This window comes from Lipophrys pholis, assembly GCF_963383615.2.
Source record: "Lipophrys pholis genome assembly, chromosome: 3".
Classification (NCBI taxonomy): domain Eukaryota; kingdom Metazoa; phylum Chordata; class Actinopteri; order Blenniiformes; family Blenniidae; genus Lipophrys; species Lipophrys pholis.
Genome location: NC_137627.1, coordinates 25,348,332 through 25,368,277, shown reverse-complemented (window position 1 = coordinate 25,368,277; position 19,946 = coordinate 25,348,332). Strand labels below are relative to the sequence as shown.

The following is a 19,946-nucleotide window of genomic DNA, read 5'->3' as shown; positions in this document are numbered from 1 at the left end:
CATTCTCCTTCTTCTATCCCTCCTCATGTTGTCTAGATTTTGTCAGCTTGTATTTAACAACCACATGAACATGAATCTACACGGGCTGACCAGCGTTGCCAGATATGGCGGGTATCCCCCAAACTCTTACCTTTTAACTTTGTTTATTCCGTACATTTGTGTGTGTTACAGCCCACAGGCTGTATGGCCTCGCCTCCGCCGCCATGTGTATGTGTGTGTGTTTGTTACCATGCGCTGTTTGACAGGAGGTACCCTCACCGACTTCCTCCTCCTCCTCCTCTACTGATGTGGAGCACATTGATTGGAGGATGAGGGCTGATTGGTTCAGCTCCGCCCACCAGCTGAGGACATTTCAACAGCTCCAGCAGACTCCTCATGGCGGCTGTCTGCTCAGTCTGCCCAGAGAACCTTGGTGTGTGTTTGGACTATGGTGTGATCTTTTCAACTCAGCTCCACTCCAATATTTGCATCTTAGTTTAACTTTGGTCAACAGGACCCATCAGAGCCGGGTCGTAAAGTGTTTATGGCGTGTTCTTTATTACACATATAATAATTGTACGATTTTAACATGATTTCTACACAGGCTGAGATTTGGGCTGGTTTCTATCGACAGTGAGTCAAATCTGGCAACCCTGGTGCTGACTGACGTGGCGTCCATATTTTACTTCTGTCAACAGCCTCTTCTGAACCCTGGGCCCTGAAACCATCGGTCCGATCACGTTCACAGTCTGATAGAGGTGGCGTTTAAAATGTAATGTGAACGATCACACAAAAAATGTAATACCAGCAAAAAATCTGAATTGAGCTTCAAGACCTGCAGTGTGAACGGAGCCTCAGTATCTGTGTATTAACACAAAATAATGAATATTACGACAATAATATTTCTAGATACTGAAGCTGGGCAATATGGGCATACACTCTTCTGACCGGTCTTGTATTTAGTCTTCATATTTTTGAAATTACACATGTACTGTAGAGGTTGGAAACCCTACTTTCAATTTGAGGAAGTAGTTCTGTACCTGATTTTCTTGTGAATAAACTCAACAGTAAAAACTAAAGGTGTGTGTATGCAGCAGGAGGCGGAGTTGTTTTGCTGCTGTCGGACTGTTCGGCTTTTCTCATAAGTTCAGTTTAAGTGTTTAAGTGTTAACACATGATCAGTCATTATCGGCTCACCATAAATCTGATTTTAATTAAATGGCTACATTTTCCTTTTTCATTTCCTTTGATAGATTCTCATGTTGTTCGTTATCATAAAGAGAAGTGCCTTGAGGCCACTGTGCTGTATAATCAGAATAACCATTCGGTGAAAATGCAGATCAGCAGTTAACGTCTTCGGTCCAATAAGAGCGACTGCTTCACTCAATAGGCTCCGGTGACGTTAAAGAGTAAAGAGCAGAACGTGTTTCCGTCAGAGTGGAAAACATAAACCAGCAAAAGTGTCATAAACACAAACGGACGCTTAAATTGACATTGATTGGTTTTTTAAGTGGTTCATAAACTACTTGTTCCACTGATTCTGCTCACTGCTCTGTGTTAGATTATTGATGTCTGTGTGCAGCAGACATCTGACTGAAGACACACACACACACACACACACACACACACACACACACACGCAGGCTGCAGGTCATCTCAGATAAATATCACAAGCATCAACTTATTCATCAGATCTTCAGTAATTCGCTCACTTTTACGGCCGACATCAGAGAAATGACCAGCAAACTGCTCCGCTTCTGAAACTCTGCTGATTGACTGATGATTTCAATTTGATTGGAAAGATGAAGGGGTAAAAAAATTGGTCAATAACACAAGGTCCAGTTGATGTAACTTCGGGGGGAGGAGGATGAGCACTGTTGACAGTGTGTGTACTTGTCGTAAATAATATTCTCATTGTGTTACTCAACAACATTATCGCATATTGCGTGTTCACCTGATGTCCTGCAGCCAGCTCGACTTACTTTTATAAACTCTTTTATAAGGGGAGATGATTTAAACAGGTTCCGGTGTCAACTAGTGGGCCGGTTTTGTCCTGCTGCCTCATATTTAACATGTCTGATCGACCTCTGCTGTTGTATGCATGTTGCATTATGTGTTGGTGTTGCACAGCATGTGGTATGTTGCACTGTATGCTGAAATGTATGTTGTATGTTATGTTGCACGTGCTTGTATGATGGTGAAAGTCTGTCAGTGTTGGGATTCACGGTCAAAAGGTTCAGAATATTTGTTATTAATCAACATCAACCTCATTAAAAATTAGGTGACGTGTCTCTTCTTCAAAACTGCAAATATGAGAATCCACACAAGCTTCCTCTGTAGCTTTAATATTTGCATCTTATACTGTATAACACACCCCATTACAAAGACAAGATGACCGTATGGCTGTGCACACACACACACACGCACGCACACACACACACACACACACACACACACACACACACACACACACACACACACACACACACACACACACACACACACACACACACACACACACACACACACACACACACACACACACACACACACACACACACAGTCTGTAATCCTGTTATACCCAGACCCCAGCATGATAATGACTTGAAAGAAGAAAACACTTCAGTAGAGCATCACATCATGAACGTTTTAACATTGTTAGCTGAGAAATAAAGGCAAGGATAAATAAATTGAAGCTCTGCGCGGGAGTGAAATACACATTATTACGGCACAGTGAGGCCAAATCATAAAATAGCAGACATGATACAGAAAACAGGTTGTTGTGCTTTCAGTTGTTTGAATACTGTGTTTCTCTTTTCCCTGTGTTGTTTGTGACTAGAGTTGCAGCTCGGCATCGCGTCTCCTTTCAAAGAGTCTGCAGCCTCTACTGACCTCAGATTTTTCAATATTTTAAAGCTAAAGGTTGCAGCTGCTGATGGTACACACACACACACGCACACGCACACACGCACACACACACACACACACACACACACACACACACACACACACACACACACACACACACACATGCATTAACACCACAACCTCATCTACTAAAGGTTTGTGTGAATAAAAAGGGGTGTAAACATGATATTAGCCATTCCGATGTTTGGAATCTGATCCAATAAGAGAACACCACGCTGAAGTCTAGTCTGAGTCAGGTGCGTGAAAGAAAAGTTCCACCTTGGAAGCCAGTTTGCAAAAGACGGTTGCGGTGACTCTGAGCTGTCGTGCAAACGGACCCCCAAAACATGGCAAGATTGTTACGGTTACACTCGTTTTCATTGTTGTGTAAACGGGGCCTTAAAGTTCCTAGATAAAATAGTTATTTAATTCTTTCACATCGGTGTCAGAGGTCCAACAACATTGTATTCAGAGTGGGTTTTTTTTCAAAACCAGCCTTAGGCCTTGTTCACACGACAACGTTTCACGTGACAACACCTAAGCCGAAAAAAGAAAAGTGGGAGCGTTTACACTGCAGCAGCGGACACAGATACAACAATATAGTTAGTATGCCAGGCCACTGGAGGGCGCTGTTGCTTGATTTTGTAATGAAACTACACAGACGTGTGTGCAGAGAACAATACACTATAAACGTGAAGAAAATGGAGCAACCGACATCATCATGGACTGATGATGTCGGTTGCTAACAGGGTGAGTCTCAACTATTAAACTACTGATAAGTAGGATAAAACTAGAATATGGACCGTGGGTCGTACCACTACGCGGCCGCCATGTTTGTTCACAAATCAGAAGAAGCAGTCACAGAAATAAAAAGTTGGAAAATATATTGCGGCCTGATGTGGAGTAGAGAGGAAGAAGTAGTGAGGAAGACTCATTGATATCTGGTCTAAAGAGTAAATATCACGGTTGTTTGTAGCTACCCATTAGCCACAAGCTAACTAGCCTCGCCACCACGGCGGTTTGGTCCGGTCTCAAATGTGAATGTGAACGCCACCCTTCCTGGCTCCCCTCCTTCCCAAGTAAACCGAGTCCCGGACTAACTGAATATGAAAGGCCCCTAAAAGTCCCTCTTGTGAGCTCTACTGAGAACAGGCTGTTTCTGAGTCCGTACCTTTAAATGATAATGAGCTGTTTCTGGCCACACGTCCTGCACGCCACTCTCCAGGAACGTTTGCAAGGAGAAAAAATGGCAGCCGCTCGTGATTTCAGAGCGCAGCGCTCATGTACCTGCCAGTGTAAGAGTTCCTCTTGTGTCTCTGTCAAGTCCCCGTCACTCACCTGATTGTCTCGTCCTGTTTTATTTTGTAGTCTTTGTCTCGTCTGCATCTTTGTTCGCTTACCCTTTCTGTTCAGCCTCCCTCTGTGTGGGTCTGATTAGTGTTGATTAGCATCATCTGTGTCTGCCCTTCCTTTGTGTATTCAAGCCCCTCCTCCCAACAGTCTCAGTGCTCCATCCTCATCTGGAGCTTGTCTCATGACTCCAGCCCTTTTCCTCATGTTCCCTGTGGATTTTCTGTCTTTTTAGCCTCCTACCTTTTTCACGACTTCTGCTTCTGGCTCGCCCCTCTGGTTTGGTTCACCCGGCTTTCTAATAAACTCTGTGAGTCTCTGAGTCTGAGTCTGGGTTCACCTCGGTCCCTAATGGTGGGTCAAAGTGAGTAAAGTAAGTAAAATATGGGACCTTTAAAGTAACACGCACTACACATATTTACCATGTTTGTCATCCTGAAAATTTAGCAAAATACTGTGAGGAGATAACGCTGACAGAACAATCACAATCACAATCTGTATGATTTTCTACATCTCAAAACATTTCATTGTTCTGGAATTTGCCACTTTTTAATGTTGTTTTTTCTATAAATATGTGAAAACTTCACACTGGAGCTCTGATCATCCATGATCCTTCAACTCAAACAAATTAGAGCTAATCAACCAGACAAGACAAGTAATTGTCAAAACACATCAATATCAAACTCGTGAAATACAGTTTTCTACTTAAAAACAATCTCTGAGCTGCTTGTACATTTATAAACGCAGGCAGGGAAAACAAAACACCGAATTAACCTGAACCTGCTTCTGAGACAATCAGAACTAAACTTTGTTTTCACTCTATATGGAGGCGAATATTTGAATCCCAAAAATATTGTCCAGACGCCACCACAACGACTGAATATTGGGGGCCAGCCCTAACATTATTAATAGAAAATAAAAACTTTACAATCCCCATTGGGTCCACAGAGAAATGGAGCGTTGAGTAGAAGTCATAGATGTTTCTGTCTTAATGACTACAGCCACTAGAGGTCACTCTATTAATCTGACTTCCTGCCTACAACAGGTGCAGCTTGGTCCAAATTCCCCATATTAATAAGATTTTATGACCACAGAAATGTGCTGAATGATGAAAATGAATTTGATCTCTTATTTCCCTGAGCTGAAGAGAAACTTTGTTGATGGTTAAATTTGATCAAATCAGATTTCTTTCACTGAATAAATTATACTTGAAGAAAGCAACAGGAAGGACCAGCAGCAGGTGGAGAGGCTGGCAGACCACTGCAGATCACTGCCTCCCATTTCAACTGAACCATCACAATAGAAGAGCTGCTGAACTTGGCTGATCAGATCTAGAAGAATTAAAAATGCCCGTCGTCCACCCCAACCCACTTATTTTACAATTCAAAATCTGGTTTCTTTTATGATCTGCATTTCAAAACCTTCCTTTGCTAAATTCCAACATGACTTTTCCTTCTCCATCAAGACTCTGGAAAGTTATGTAATAGAGCATGAGCTGTGCTCACTGCTGCCCCCTGGAGGCAGATATAAACTTTGGGGTGGCTGTGGCTGGGTTGATGGAGTATTTGTCTCTCAATCGGAAGGTTGCAGGTTCTATTCACATCTCTGACACATGTCGAGACACTGAACAACCACACTGCATTTCAAGCAGTGGAAAAGCGCTATAGAAGTGAAATCCATTTTCAAAATCTATTTACCATACATCTACAAACAGACTGAAACCCAGCTTCTACCTCCCAACACACACCTCTTATGTCAGGACAGCAGCCAATGAGGTGGCAGCTGGTGGCACAGCTCCTGGACCAGTGACTGTGTGTGGGTGGGCCTGTGGGGTGTATTGTGTGTGTGTGTGTGTGTGTGTGTGTGTGTGTGTGTGTGTGTGTGTGTGTGTGTGTGTGTGTGTGTGTGTGTGTGTGTGTGTGTGTGTGTGTGTGTGTGTGTGTGTGTGTGTGTGTGTGTGTGTGTCAGCAGGTGCTGTGTCCCCCATGTGAAGAAACAGAGACAATCTGTTTCACGAGGACAGTGTCAGCAACGTTGTGTACGTCTTTTTGAGCGGTAAGACAGAAGATGAAATGAAACCTTTCGTTCAAAACCAGTAAGAAGAAGCTGCAACAGTAAAATGAAAAACTCCACCTGTCAAACTTCCACTGCCTGTGGCGTCCAGAATCCAACAGTTGGTTGACTCACAGGGTGAGAATCCTGTCGTCTTTCTCAGCAGCTCATGACTGACGATTCCTGGATTGATGGAGCACAGGTCCTCCATCTGTTTCTGCTCCGCCCAGACATCTTATTCACCCTCACTGATGGGTCACTTCTTCTGAACACGTCTGATGCACACCCCAGCCTCTCTTGTTTTCACCCTGATCTCTGGTGCAAAATGTTCCAGATTCATCAAGAAACTCCTGTGTGTGGTGGGATGGAGGTCGTGGTGGGGTTTCTCTCTGGCAACTGAAGAGTCGCAGCAACAAAAAGACAAATATAAAAAGGAGTCAAGTCCATAAAACGAAATTCCCAGGCAAAAGACACTGGAGCAGTCACCAACCTCCAGTGGTGATATTGAGAAGATAATAGTTGCTGCTGTTTCTAAAGTGGGCGAACTGTGACGAGGTCAGACTGACAACGGCTGCTTTGCAATACATTTTGAGTTTCATTTACATGTTTGTTGTTTTTAAATGGTTAATTAGATTTGAAATGTATCTTTGTGGAGAATATATTGCTTTGTTTGTTGTTTTTGATTTGTTTTGTGTCACTGCTTTGCCGACGACAGACAGATTGATGTCCCATGAAGAAGAAAGAGGTTTTCTCACTGACTTATGAAGGAGCTGCCACTGGAAGCTTCACTGTCCACTTTTCAAACTCATCATAAAACCAGCTTGAGACTCTGTTCCTGTTCTTATTGTTGCCATTTTATTGTATTTTATTGTTTTTTTACTGATACCACCTTGTGTTTCTTAGATGTTTATGTCTGTTTGAGTACAAGAGTCTGGTTCAGCTGTGGTTGTTTTTAAAAGTGCTTTATACATAAAGTTGACTTGAGTTGTTTTTATGTCTTGTTTCTAACATGTGATGACAATAAAGGCTGATATTTATTGTGATTTATTTCTTTCATAAAGGCTGCCCTGGGACTTCATGTGTTTTACTGGAGGACAATGAAAAAGAAAATCACAAAGAAATGAAATAGTCATTTTTTTTCATCACTCAAATCTTCCAAAGCAAAGACTGTTTTAAAACCTTCTGCATTGTTTCTCTTCATGGCTGCAGCCAGTCTGGACTATTTGAGCCTTTGCAGGAGCGTCAGATATGCGAAGCGCTGAATTGACACATGATGTGCACGTTGTCCCTTTAAGTGACGTGGAGACAAGCGCGGCTGCAGAGTGAACATTAGATCAGGACCACATGACATCACAACTACTATAAACTCTCTTTGTGCTCCTCTGCTTCCCTCGGGAGACGAAGAAATGCTTGAGTGGATGCATTTACTCCCTGTCAGTCACACACAGCGATAAAGTGGAGGGGTGGGGGGTGAAGGGTGGGGGGGTGTGATGAGGCAGATATGAGAAACAAGGATCAGAGGAGCGTTTGTTCATGGTTTCATCTCTAAATGATATTTATTTCTGGAAAACTAAATCTTTTATCCGAATGTTTATAAAGGGAATTAAAATGGCCGCTGGATGGAACGAGATCACATTCAGAAAAATCTTCCTAAAAGCAAAATGACATTTAAACGTCAGCAAGCCTGTGAGAGATGACCCGTTTAATCTCCATGAATTAACTTTATAATCCCTCTGTTCAGCCTCATTATGTCCTGATGGTTAGAGAACTTAATGCAGTCCTCTCAATGAGCATCAATAAACTCTAAATGCCCCCCCCCCCCCCCCCCCCCAAACACACACAGACACACACACACACACACCAACGCACACAAAGAAGTTCTTTTTTTTTTTTTTTTTACTGCGTTATACATAAAATCTATATGGACATGTAATTATGCTGATGTTATTCTTAGGGTGCAGTTTATAAAACCAACAGCTTGTAGAGCAATCATCCCGTAGATCACACATTCATCTTTATCAATATATCAACAACATTACAGCCTGTATCAATGTTCACTTCACATAGTACTATCCTAATCTTTATTATTCACATTTCTTGTTTTTATTCGGGATGTTTTTTTGCTGCTAATGTGAAGCAGTGAATCACCGTCTCGCTGAAACGTGTTTCATGAATGAAGTTTGATCAGGTTCAGGGCTATTTACTAGGCCTGGGACGATAATCAATAAATCAGTTAGTTGCACAATAGATGAAATGAACTCAATAATTTTGCCAGCCTTGATATGTCGCCTTATTACCACGAGGAAAACAAACTTGTTTGATTTCCTGGTCTCTCGCCTCCAAACAGGCTGGATGACGAGAGTTCACTCATCAGCCTCAGCACCCGGGGCCTTGCTTTCATAGTAGAATGAAGCCTCTTGTCAGTAATCTGTCTCTGTGCGGAGGGAGACGAGTGCAGCTTCTGCTAACAGAGTTTGTTTATTGGTTTATTTATTTAAATTACTAAGTTCTTGATATTCCAATTACAATGGTAGAAATGAGATGTATCATTTTATTGCATTTCAAATGGGACATTTGCATTACTGGGATATATTATCATTACACTTGTGTTTAATTTGTTCTCAAACAAATGTTGACAATAATATCATGAATTTGTCGCCCAGCAACATTTGTTATCATCACAGTCCTACTGTTTACTTTCTGCTGCCTTCATCATGCAGCTTTATGACAAACTCAACCACATAGTGTTGTGCTGCATGAGCAGTGAGACAGCTGGCTGCTAAATGAATGAATGAATGAATGAATGAATGAATGAATGATGAATGAATGAATGAATGAATGAATGAATGAACTGAAGTTACTTCTACTAAACCTGTGAAGTTTGGATGGATGGATGGATGGATGGATGGATGGATGGATGAATGGATGGATGGATGGATGGATGGATGGATGGATGGATGGATGGATGGATGGATGGATGGATGGATGGATGGATGGATGGATGGATGGACTTATTCTCACAATCCAGTTTTGGGATTAAACTTGTTAAAAACGACTTCATGAATGAAACAAATTAAAAGTATGAATGAATTAACTTCTGTGCATTTTCTATTTAATTTACAGCAACTTTTGTCCCTTTGGTTTCAACATGAGGGCAAATGTAAAGTTCCCACCCTGCTATGCACTCGGTATGAAGTCAATGCAGTTTACAGTTTATGTTTTTTTGCCGGAGTGACCAGAGCGACATGGAGGACTTGGCGACGCAGCGCTCGCCACTGCGTCCGCCTGGCGTCTGTTTCCTGCCCGGGGCCTGTAGCTCAGCGGTGAGTTCGCTGCTTTGTTGGATCATTCATCAGATTTGTCTCTCAGGCCAGAAAACTGTCTCACACCATCCAATCACATTTCCAGCAGCTCCGCAGGATCACTTCTGTTCAATATGGATCTGTCTTTACTCCCGGCTGCCCTGTTCAATAAAACCTCCTGTTGGCGTCACCAACCTGCTTCTCACTGACGTAACAGAGAAAGACAAGCAACGTGAATATCAAAGAAGAGGATTAACCAGCTCAGCACGGACCTGTGAGGACGCTTTTATGTGAATGCTCCTGCTTGTGTGTGTTGGTGAGAGTGGCTGTGCACCAGTGGTTAGCTTCACTCTGATGTTTGAGTCCGTCAGAGGTCGGACAGGAGACAGTATAACCCCTTAATTACCCCCCAGCCAGGGGCGATAAGAACCACCAGCAGCCTAACTCGGGCTACTTTGACATCATTTACCCTGAGACGCTATGATCTGAGAAGCTCAATGAGATGAGATGTACTTCATTTGGTTGAAGGTTTAAAGTCCTCAAAACACTGTGCTAAATTCTGTTAACTGAGAGTTTATCTTTTTTCAGACGAGTCCTGATTAAAACTTTAATTTATTCAACAGATAAAATAGTCGTCAGGATCATCCCTGATCAACAGACTGTTAAAAATTCATCCTGACAATTCAAATTGTCTCACTGAGGTTGGTTCTCTCAGGCAATAAGTGAAATATATCCAGGGCTATTAAATGAAGAGAGAGGGGAAGTTTCTTAATCCTCACAAGATAAAAAGAAATGAGAGTAGAGACAGACGGAGTCTCTGAGTGGGACCCTGTCATCTCAGGAACGCCAAAACTCAGAGCGCTTCGCACCCACATGTGTCCTGCACCACAGTGTCCTGCTCCACAATGTCTTGCACCACAGTGTCCTGCTCCACAATGTCTTGCACCACAGTGTCCTGCTCCACAATGTCTTGCACCACAGTGTCCTGCTCCACAATGTCTTGCACCACAGTGTCCTGCTCCACAATGTCTTGCACCCCAGTGTCCTGCTCCACAATGTCTTGCACCATAGTGTCCTGCACCATAATGTCCTGCACCACAGTGTCCTGCACCATAGTGTCCTGCACCAGTGTCCTGCACCACAGTGTCCTGCTCCACAGTGTCCTGCACCATAGTGTCCTGCACCACTGGCAGACCGCTGGCAGGCGAGGGAGGACGCGGTAGGAACAAGCAACGTCACATGAGGACAGAGGAGAAACATGCACAAGCAACAAAGTGCAGACAAACTAAAGAAAAGAGGTAAGAAATGACATGCAAGAACAAAGAAAATTGTAATTATTGTTGGAAATAAGGTAAGAATTCCTAAAGAAAAGAGTTGCAGGGCTGCTGTCTGTCTGGAGACACTGAGCTGACTGGTCATTAGACTCAGACAAAAATGTAATCCTGACATTACTGTTTACTGTGAGTGCCTCATTAATGCTGATGTGTCTCTGTCCTGACAGCAGCTGGACAAACCTCCCCTGTAAGGTCAGCGTTCACGCCAGTTCATCCATTAGCAGCTGGGACTTAAATCTTTGAGAATTTAATTGAAATTGGCATTAATTATAAGATGAAATCAAGGTGAATTAAAATGCCAATGTTTGTTCCTCCACCAACGTTTCCAACATGTAAACAGAGTGTAAAGCAAACCGAGTTTTAATAGTTCTGTCACTCCGGTTATTCTTAATAAATCACCAGCGACATATAAATGTCAATTATAAATAAGCACAATCTATGTGCAATTTAGCAGCAGTACAGGATTTTAGAGAAACAGGCCCATGGCGTGTAACTGTTATTCTGTGGCTTGAATTTATCATTCTTATTTACCAGCGGTCTGCGACCTGCAGCTCTGGAGCCACTTGGCTCTTCAGCTCCTCTGTCGAGGCTCCCTGAAGCTTTCACAAACTTATATGGAAATAAACACTTCATCGTGTTTTAGTTTTATTTGTACACCACAGTATTTTTCAAAAAGACTTTATCTGTTGGATTAAAAAAGCACAACTAAAATTGGAAAAACAGCTAAAACCACAAGAAATGGGAAAAATGCAAAAACAGATTAACAAAAAGAAAAGGCCTAAAAGAAAAACAACATTAAAAAAGGGGCTTAAAAAATTAAAATAAAAAAACAGATAGGTGCTTAAAAAATGGTTGAAACTGGTAAAATGTCAAAATAGTTGGTGAAATTCTGGAAAAGAAGGATGAAGCCGCTAAAACGAGGTACAAAAACTGTCAAATTCATAAATGCAAAATAAGACCATTTTTGTAGATGTTTCAAAACTGCTGCATGTATGAAAGTTTAGCAGCTGTGTCCGCCTCATTTTAAAAGGTTAAACATGTTTTACGGCTTCAGGTAAATTTGATTTTAGTGGAAAATTACAAAAGTGTCTCTTTTGGCCATAAAGGTTGCAGATCTCTATATGCTCCTATATACCTGACCATTCCCTTGTATATACTCGGCTATTCTTAGTTTCATTATTATTTCAAGTTACTTTGTGCTACTGCTCTTATTTATATGTAAGTAAAGTCTATATATAGTATAGTTTATGAAGTAGTTCAAACATAAAAACATGGAACAGGAAACAACTGGAGGAGCACTAAGGTGAGGAAAGCAGGTGAATGGATCAGAAATAATGGAACTGTCATTTGAAGGTGGAACAAAAGGAAGAAGAGAAAGATTAGAGGAGGGAGAAAGAGCATGATAGAGGAAAACTAAAGGATGATGGTGGAGAACAGACGGGAGAGGACGGATAAAAAGAGGATGACAAATGAGTTGAAAAGGACCCCAAAGAGAGCAATTCCTCTGGTGGATGGACCGGACGAACGAGGGAGGAGGAGAAACAATGAGAGGAGAGAAAGAGAGAAAAGAGATGATGAATGAGGTGAGTGTTGTTGAAAGATATGAAGAGGAGAGATGAAAGGACAAAGAAATTAAAGCGGGAGATGGAGGGATGAGTTAAAAAAGAGGTGCAGAGGTGAGGAAGAAGAGGGGGAGAGATCAAACACAAACAAACAATCTCACACACACACACACACACACACACACACATACACACACACCAAATATAGTCGTTTTAAGGTGGAGATGATCAAATGCATACATTCACTTTCTAATCATTCAGTACATTCCTTACCTTTAATTTCTAGTTTCAATTGTCACATATCCTTTAATCATGCAGTAAGACTTGTCCCTGTGGTAGAGAGGCTGATGTTTTTCTCCTCAGTTCGTCAAATTGACCTCCTTCCTCGCTGGTTTTCGCTCTCATGCTCGTTCTGCCTGCTCCTCCCACAGCGCATCATCCTCTTCGAGAAGCATTTTAAAGGCTTCCGTCAGCTTGTGAACAGCAACAACAGATTATAGAGCATCTTCCTCGTCTAACATCCATATTATAGAGCATCTTCCTCCAGTTACTGATGTAACTTCAGGTGGGGGGGGGGGGGGGGGGGGGGGGGGTCTCGGTGGAACAGACTGAACACAGGCAGTATTTTGGCTGCTGAAGCCACATTAAGTAGCAGCAGCTCCATTTCAGTGGTTTTAGGCAGCGAGCCTCCAGCCGTCATTTGGATGGTCAATTTTTTTAAAAGACGGCCGTAAAAATAGTGCACGGCTTGTTCAAAGTCTTCAAAGAGCGGACACATTGTCATGCACTGACAGGTTTTAACTGTTAACACACCTTAATGAGCAGCCAGCCTCTCCTGTCCTGCAGCAGGATGCTGCTGGGACTCCTCTAAGTTTCACTTTGCTTTACACCAGGAGTCAAACACACAAACCACCAACCTATTTTTTTCCTTCCATTTATATAATTTTATTTTATGTTTACTTGATGTTATGATTGTGTAGTAATAATGAATAAAAATTTTTTAAAAAAGCATTTTTGACCTGCCCTGGTTGCTGCCCAAATGCTTCAAGTGCTAAGGTGCGTAAAATAGGGATACGGCCGATTCAATCCAGTATCAGTATCGGGTTCCGATACCAACGTAATTCACGGATCAGAAATTTCTGATCCAACGTGCGGAGATTTCAGATCCATGAAGCCGCATCTGTGCTTTACTGTTGCTGAAACGACTCCACAACCATGTCGGCTGCTCTGCTCGCTGGCTGCAAACTGTGGACTAGATTTCCTGAACGGAGGCGGGTCTCAATGAGACGTGATTTGCAAAGGCGTTATACAGTGAGGCGGTCGCTCTGCAGCCAGACGTCACCGTTTTAAAACGCCAGATCGCCGAGGAGAACGGCACTGACGGCGGAATCAAAACAATGAAAAGCAGCTCAGCAGGCGATTCACACCTCCATGAAGCTGCCTCCTACTCCACGCAAAACTCCCTGAAAATAGTCCCAATCATTCTTGTTGCGTTCGAGCTGGAATCACTACTGTTTGTGCTGCCTTGCTAAATAAGTTCCCCAGGGATTAATAAGGTGATTCTGAGGTTTTAAAGATATAACAAGTTGATTATGAGATGATGACGTCACGCAGACCCCTACATTGTCCAAATTGAACAAAAATAGTTTGGACTGCTTCCTTTCCTGACCTTATACTAACCTCAAGTTGAGTTTTGGGAGAATACATGCAAACATTAGTACATTTCCTACTTGCCTGTAGAGAGGAGTTTATTACAGCCTCATATGAAAACAACGATAATGATACTAATAATAATATTAAAGCAAACGGCTCTGGTATCGGTGTCCTGCAGATATCCAAATTCAGGTATCGGGATCGGATCCCTAAAGTACCCCCCTACCACTACCCCCACCCCCCAGCTTACCCCGGCTGCTGAATCCGAGAGGAAAGACTGAAGCTGGTTATCTGTACTGTAAAATCTGAGCTGGTTTGTGGGTAACCGCTCTATATTTCATGCAGTGTTCCCCCTGCAGCAGACCTACATCCTCTCCTCCTGTCTCAGGTTATATAATCCTGTGTGGCAGACAGATGATCTGAGTAATTAAAAAGTGAGAAAAGAGGCAGCGGGTGAGAAGTGGGAGGAAGGAAACAGCCCTGTTTGTTTCCCACGAGAGCAATCACAACAAGGAGGAGCACTAAAGTCAGCACTAAAATAATCAAAACAGCAATGTTTGGCTCGATAAAAGGGATAAACCTCTATTTTCATCGGTGGATTGTTGCGTTCTGGTGATCTTCTTTTCATTTGCTGCGTTGAAAAAGTTATTTTTTTTCTTAAAAAGGATTATTATAATGCTGCAGGTTTTGCTTCTTAAGGAAACCATGACTCTCAAAGTTAATGAATCAGTGTTCCAGGTTGAAAACAACACCAACTTTGTTAAAAAAAAAAAAAAAGAAACTTTGCTGGACTGAACCTATTCTGTGAAAGAAATGATTCATCGTCGCCCTTTAAAACTGTAAAAAAAAAAAAAAAACTGTGAAAAAATTGGCATTTAAATGTTGAACGGCTCCATGTTGTGTTCCAACGTTTGTTCTTAATCAAGATAATAAATGCTGTTTCGATTGAAAAATCACAAGAAATGAAATGAAAACATTCCATTACTTAAACGTGACTTGAAATCTTTGAAGACACGAGCAACAAACACACGATCAGACTGCAGGACATTCTAATTAAAGGTATTTTGAATTAGTGAAGGATCCCTCCATCCACCCCACTTTCCTACAAATACTCGCTTTCACCTACTTCTTATGTCGCCTCCATTTTCTCTTGCTACATTTGCAGCCAATCGATGTGTAAACTGTGGTTTGTTACGCCACATTTCTGACTTTCACTATAAAGTGAAAGTGCAGCTGAGAACAACAACAAAAAAGGAAATGAAATGTGAAGTTTGAATATGACAAGTACAAAATAATCATGAAATCATGAAAATAAAATTAATAGAAAACCAATTAAAGAAATCTAAATAAACTACTGAAATTAGACATGTTTATATCAAAAGGTAGTGAAGCTAATTTGTTGAAAGGGAAAGTCACAGGAGAAACATGGAGCTTCAGATTTTACAGTTCTTCCTGATGTCTGAGGTGAAAACTGTGATTTTATACTAAGAGTTCCCTTCGCAGTGTTGAAGAAGGAGGAGTGGCAGCTGTGACATATTGCTGTTGGACATTTCCATTTTAATAATATGATTAATAAAATGTGTGTTTAGTGGGGTGACAAGGTCCTTCAAGGCTGCTTTGCAGAAAGTAAGTAAACGGAGCATTGAGTTGAATCAGTTTCTCAGTAACCTTGAACGGTGATCTGCAGCGTTCCTCCCAATAGGACTGTCCTCCCAAAAAATGCCTTTATTATTTTGTTGATATGCAAATGATTGTATCTTAGCGAAGATGCAATAACAGACGCATCATATCGTGAGTCAGTTAATGAGTGATTCCCTGCCTGAGACAGCAGCTCTGCAGCTCTTCTAACGTTTTCCATCTACAACAAATGTAATGAGTGACGAGCCTATCGATAATACAGTAAGTTACTTAATCCCAGTTACCAGTTATAATGAAGTTACTGCAGGAAGCAGTGCTCTCACTTCATCACTATCACCAATTCGCAGGAGATACGACTGGTTTATTTATGGGTCATTGAATTGATACAAAGAGCTTAAGATGATTTCTGCAGCTCATGTTTAGGTGTGAGTATTTCAATTGATCTTCTAGTAGTTTTGAGGTTGGGTTTGTGCTGCACATCCTCTCCATTCATGACACCTTCCCTCTCCTCACTTGTGCAGCATTGGTTTAATCCCATAAGCTGATTAAAGTGAATGTTTTTACGATGCGGTTCTGACTTAAACCATAAAGTGCAGAGTAACAAATAGTTTATTCCATCTGAGGTAGCAGATCATCACTTTAACAGCGGGGCTTGCAAAGTACCGTGTTGTGTAACAGCCCTGCGCTTCTGTGGTTTAGGCAGCAGCCTTTTCCCAAGTGTGATCTGTAAATGCACAAGTACGAGGTGGGGCGGTGATGAAAGAGCAGCACAACGCCCTCCGGCTGAATAACGGTTAGAAGATGCAGCAAACAGGGGAAACACGTCTCTGGCCGGGTGGAAGTGGCTGCAGACCAGGGAACCCGCTAAATGCAGTACAGTTGTGAAATATAATACGATGTGCAGAGAGAGGAGATGTGAAGGATGGGAGGAAACACCAAGGGACTGAGGAGGAGAGATGAAGGAAGATTGGAAGAGGGGAGAGTCAGCTCCAAGATAATGGAGGAGAGGACGGGGAGAGAGGGAGGGAGGGAGGGCCGTTAATGAATAATCCATCAGCTAATATACAAGGTAAAGCAGCAGTTTGATGCTACACAGCATTGGAGTAATGGAGTTGTGCAAAGGCTCGAAGCACTAGAACATATCACACTGTGCAAGAGGAGGAAGGTAAAAGTCTCATTATTATCAGGCGACCTACAAGAAGAAGAGCAGAGTAGAGAAAAATGAGGGATGAATCACTGCTAAAACGTTCCCTGAGGGACAAATAATGTGTCTGATGCAGCCGGACGGCACTTTGTGTCTCTAATGTTTCAAAACATGCAGCATTCAGGTTGTTTGTTAATCTGCTGCTGTATCTATAAGATACAGCCTTTCTGCTCTGGAGGTGGAAGGAGGGGAGGATGGAGAAAGGAAGAAGGCAGGAGAGAGGGAGGAAGAGAGGACGGGGAGAGGGAGGGGGTGTGAGCCCTCAGACAGAGAGATGAATGGGGGAAAGGATCGGATGAAGGCTGGTGCAGTGAAAACAAGGGAAGCCCCAGAAAGGCTACAGACACAGAGAGGGGGGGAGGGAGGAAAAGCCCAGGGAAGCCCCCTGCAGCCAACTGAGCAGGAGGAGGAGGAGGAGAAGGAGAAGGAGGAGGAGGAGAAGGAGGAGGAGGAAGAGGATCCCCACTTCACTCACACTGTCCTGAATACTGCAGCTGGGCTGCTCCAACCTCCCTCCTATAAACTACAGCCACACTTCTGGCTCCACAAACCTTCATGCATTTTAATCAACTGCTGCAAATTCTTCTGATCGAAGCTTCCACAGTCATCACAATCATGTGAATAAAAGATGTGGACTACCTCCAATGAATCCGCCTATACTGCAGCTCTGACCACATTTTTTATTTTCTTTCTTTCTTTATTTATTTTACTGGCGTCGTTTTATCGGTTTGCGCGCAAATTACGCAACATCACTGAACGGTGCCTGCGGATAAGGAGAGGAGAGGAGAGGAGAGGAGAGGAGAGGAGACATCCTGACTGAAACAAACAACCGGAGTGGGAGAGAAGCTCCGTTCGAACGGAAACCTGTTCTGCGTCAATATGCGCAAAAACACAGAAGAAAAGAAGGAAAACATGCGATTCAGTTGAATGAATAAAAGAAAACATACTTGTCATCAAAGCAAACTGCCATCACATTTGTGCACGTTTTAATTGGTAAATTGATCACCAAACGGAACGATTCGCGCCGGCGTTTTATTTTGACAGGTCAAACGGAAGTGTATCGTTTCTTTCTGTTGGAATGACACCGGTCTCCTCATCCGAGAGGCGCAGTGTCATCTGAGAATTAATCCGAAACTCGGTGTCAGCCTCGCCACTGGATCGTCAGCACCGACACTTCTGGACCGCGCGTAAAATCACCCAAACGGCGCGCAGTCACAGAGAGCACTGCACCTGTGCGTGATAACTGTGATTAACTTTTCGATCCTCTGCAGGAATAGAAGCAGGAGTAGTTTTTTGTTGTTGATCTCTGGCAGGAGCTCCCGGCGGCGCGCGCGCGCAGGCTCGAACTCCCCGGGGCAGCGCGCATCACTCCGAGGACCTCTTGGAGTGAAAGCAGCAGCCTGGAGGTTCTCTGCAGTCTGTACGCATCTCACCAATTCCCCGCAACATGCTTAGCATTTCACTCACGCTCCACAAAACTTGAGGGGAATGTAGGACACGCGCGCTGCTGCGGGGCTGAACCGGGAGACGGAGCCGCGGTCGTTTCAGGCGTAGCCCGTGAAAACACAGAAAAAACCTCTAAAAACACCGTGACAACCTGCTGTGAGCGCCGGGAAGCGTCCAGATACAAACACCACACGTCTCCACGGGCTTTCAAACACTAACAAGACTTCCAGACAAGCCGGTTCTCAGTTTCCAGCGGCCACGTTCAGCTCCACATGGCCGGACGCGGAGCGGGGCAGCAGCCGCTGATTCCCGCATGGAAACCCTGCGGGCGCACCACAAACACGCACAGCACGCACACAAAGAGCAAATAGCAGAGGAAAAGTCTCATTACCTTGTGTTTTAGTGCCAGTCCGCACTGGAGGAGACACGCATAGTATGTGATGTCTGAACGGGCGAGGGGAGCAGGAGAGTCTCACCACTGCGCTCCGACAAGCCTCTCTCTCTCTCTCTCTCTCTCTCTCTCTCTCTCTCTCTCTCTCTCTCTCTCTCTCTCCCTCCCTCACTCTCTCGCTCACACACACAGTCACCCCTCCTCCCCTCCCCAACGGTCCCGCACACATACTCTTCTCACACGCGCACACACGCGAGTAGCCGGGCGGGGTGCCGAGGAGCGCGGCTCGTCCACGCGGGAGGATGGATGGATGATGTGGAGATGTGGAGAGATTTGGAGGGGCTGTTTGCCCAGAAACGATTAGAGGGGAGATGAAGGGCAAAAGTCAACCGGTAATGGAAAGAAAAGGAAGAGAAGATGGAGATAAAGGGTGGAAGACAAAAAATGAGGGATGGATGAGTTGAAAATGAAAAAAATATCTTGAAAAGCAAGAAGAAACAAAGAAAGACAGAAAGAAAAGCAAGAGAGGGAATTAAAATTAGATGCAAATTACACAAAATAATGGAAATGAAGGTACAGAAAGAACAGAGGAAGAAATGATAAGAGTCCCCAGAACAAACCTTGGCAGGATGGATGATCTGGACTCTGGAAAGCCCTTGATGACCACTAAAAACCTTTCTTTAAAAAAAAAAAAAAAAAAAACTTTCTCCTAATTTTCTTTAATGTGCTCACTTTGAATCCACTAATCCCGCCAATATTAACTGTTCTTCTTTTATTTGCCTTTCACATTTTCCTTTAAAGTGCGTTATAAATAAAATGTATTATTATTATTAGAAGCTAAATGAAAAGGCACAAAAGGAAAGAAACCTAAGAAAAAGCAATGAAAGAATGAAAAGGAAGAAAGAATAATAGAGGAAAACTTAAATTACAAGGGTACAAATGAAAAGATTAACCAATAAATCGAAGGAGATTATAAAGAACTAAAATGAGCTGAGGGAAGAGGAAGTGATTGAGGATGTGTGAGAGAGGAAGGTGAGAGTCTCAGCTCCAGTGGATGGAGACTTGGAGAGTGAATCTGAATCACCAGAAAGACAGAAAGACATGAAGAAATTGAGAGAAAAAAAAAAA

The 19,946-nt window shown here is 43.0% G+C and overlaps 1 protein-coding gene across 1 annotated transcript in view; it reads right to left on the bottom strand.

Moving 5' to 3' along the window:
* The window catches only part of LOC308106947 (sodium/calcium exchanger 2-like), a gene marked incomplete at its 3' end in the record, with an annotated part of 182,031 nt that extends 163,099 nt beyond the window's left edge, over window positions 1-18,932 (bottom strand). The window contains exon 1 of the mRNA XM_080458990.1: window positions 18,819-18,932. The remainder of the gene's footprint in view (window positions 1-18,818) is intronic.
* Between the last annotated feature and the right edge of the window lie 1,014 nt (window positions 18,933-19,946).